Source organism: Dasypus novemcinctus, chromosome 21 (assembly GCF_030445035.2).
Source record: "Dasypus novemcinctus isolate mDasNov1 chromosome 21, mDasNov1.1.hap2, whole genome shotgun sequence".
Taxonomy (NCBI): domain Eukaryota; kingdom Metazoa; phylum Chordata; class Mammalia; order Cingulata; family Dasypodidae; genus Dasypus; species Dasypus novemcinctus.
This window is the reverse complement of record NC_080693.1, coordinates 30277044-30279844: the sequence shown is the minus strand read 5'-3', so window position 1 is coordinate 30279844 and position 2801 is coordinate 30277044. Positions and strand designations below refer to the sequence as shown.

General features: G+C 40.3%; 1 pseudogene; it reads right to left on the bottom strand.

Moving 5' to 3' along the window:
• Positions 1-289: 289 nt before the first annotated feature.
• Positions 290-872, bottom strand: LOC131275126 (olfactory receptor 1A1-like; annotated as a pseudogene).
• Positions 873-2801: the final 1929 nt, after the last annotated feature.

Here is a 2801-nt window from a genome sequence, read left to right as displayed (position 1 = left end):
TAATGTTCTTGTGCTGCGGCTCTGCTGAAGGAACAATAATGCAATCAAAGTGATCCTTTCGGTAAGATTTCAGTCCCAGGAAACTGCTATGAGACCTCTGAGAAGAGGAATTTTCTTTGCTGGAAAGATCAAAACTGGCTTCTTGGTGTGGGATGACTTTGGGGTTGAACTCTCAAGTGCCTCCTAATTGGGGACTGCAGTGTCTAATGCATGACCTCACATCCATTGTCAGGACATTCTCTTGCTGAAGAGCTTTCCCAAGGCAACCTTCATGCCCTGGTTTCTCAGACTATAGATGACAGGATTTTAGCACTGGTGTCACTGTCACATACATCACAGTTATCACTGCATCCTTTAGGCTCTGACTGGTCAGTGGGCAGAAATACATGCCCATCACTGTCCCGTAATACAAAGAAACAACAGTGAGGTGTAAGGCATAAGTGGAGAAGGCTTTAGGTACTTAGTGGGTGGATGGAACCTGTGAGACAGTGGAGAAGACCTGAAAAATAGAAGATGATGATTCATATTAAAGGCATGGAGAAAACACCAACCCAGTTGAGCTGTGAGCAGAGCTTGGGGGAGGGCATTGATATTTGCAATGACCCAAGACCCAACAACAAGTAGGAAAGACGACCTCAGGTTCATAATTGTTGTGTAATGAAGAGGGTGGCTGATGACCAGGGCATGATCATATACCTTCGCAGCTGAGATATAGCTGTCAGTGTCAGGACAATTATCAAATACATCTGTGTGAGGCAATCTCCAAATTAGATGGCTCTGCTCCCCAAAAGATGGTTTATAAGCATCTCAGGGATGGTTACAGACAAGAAAAAATTGTCAACCAAGGAGAGGTTGGCAAGAAAAAAGTGCATGGGTTTGAGAAGGAGAACATCATAGCAAATGGTGCAGATGATGAGCAGGAAGAGGATGAAGAAGAAAGCTTCCTGTGCTTTCTGACCGCTAAGTCTTAGATGAAATTCAGGGTAGAGGACTGGTCTCCCTTTTCATGACTCTATCACTGTGAAAGGAGAGGAGACGCCAGAATTATTTGTGAAGTTTTTATATCATGACTTCCTTATCCACCACTTTTGACTCCAGTGATCAGCTTTCTCTCTCCCTCAATTTTGTATATCCAGACAGAGACAATATCAGGGGAATAAATCCCTGTTGTTCAGTGGGACTGTCAGTCATCCCTGGACATACCTGCATAGGAAATGATACTGGTATAAAAAATTACAAAACTCTATTGAATGATATAAAAAGAGCACCTAAATAAATGGGAGATATGCAATGCTAATGGACTGAAAGTCTCAGTGGGGTAAAAATGTCAATTCTCCTCCAATAAATTTATAAATTTGATGCAATCCCAATCAAAATAGCAAAAATGTTTTTTAAACATGGAGTGAAACAAACTGATACTAAAATTCATGTGGGAGTATAGAGAGCCAAGAAGAGCTAAGACAATTCAAGGGAAAAAATGTTGAGGGAGGAATTAACCTATCAGGTACTGAAGGTTGAAATAGGGCTTTAGCTGTTAAATTCAAACAGTGGAGAAGGGCAGGCTTAGGGACTGACAAATGACCCGTGTAGCAGACTAGAGAGCCCAACACAGAAGGAACATATGTTAGAAGTTAGTACCTGACAGGGGCTGGATTTCTAATAGGAAGGGAAAGGATGGACATTTAGTTACTTGTGCTAAGGCAATTGTGTATTCATAAATAAACAAATACAGAAACCAATTCCTAAAAGATCAATTGTGAAAAGAAAACTTTTAGAGGGATATATGTTTATATAATCAGATTTGGGATTGATTTCTTAAACCATCACAAATACACAAAACATAAGAGAAAAATTGCGAAATTTGACTCCATTAAAATGAAATACCTTTGTGTGAAAGTCATCAAGAAGAGGAAATATGAGGTATGGACTGGAAAGAGGTATTTGCTACACACAGAATCAAAGAATTTATATTCAGAATACATAGGAATCCTACACATTAATAAGCACAAGTCCAAAAACACAGTAGGAAATAATGAGCAAATCTTAAAAAGGCAAGTGACCAAAGAAGAAACTGGTATGGCCAGGAAATGAGAGAATAGCTCTTCAACCTCACTAATAATGAGAGAAATGTGAATAAAAAGAACATTCAGTTTATCACTGTTCATCTTGGAACACATGTATAAGTCTGATAATTTCATGCGTTACAGAGAAATAGAAAAATTGGCATTCATATGCCCTACTGATGTGACTCTAAATTAGTATAAGCAATTTGGAAAACAAAAAAGGTCTCTCTCAGAAAGCTAAAAAGTCATACACCCCTGACCGAGCCATTTCATTGTCGACTGGACCCTAGAGAAACCCTAGCAACATGGCCAAGAAGATATTCACAAGGATGAGTTTTGTTGTACGGAATTCTTGCAAAGTGTCAATGAATTGAGGAATGAATAACAAAGAGTATAATTTTCTTATTAATGAATTAAAATGAATGAAATCCACATGGATAAATTTAAAAAACATGTAATTTGATGGAAATAGAACAAGTTGCTGGAAGATATATACTGTGCCATACAATATATGTAAATGTTAATATTTAAAATAATACAGGGAAACGGACTTTGGCCCAGTGGTTAGGGCGTCCGTCTACCACATGGGAGGTCCGCGGTTCAAGCCCCGGGCCTCCTTGACCCGTGTGGAGCTGGCCCAAGCGCAGTGCTGATGCACGCAAGGAGTGCCCCGCCACGCAGGGGTGTCCCCTGCGTAGGGGAGCCCCACGCACAAGGAGTGCACCCGTAAGGAGAGCC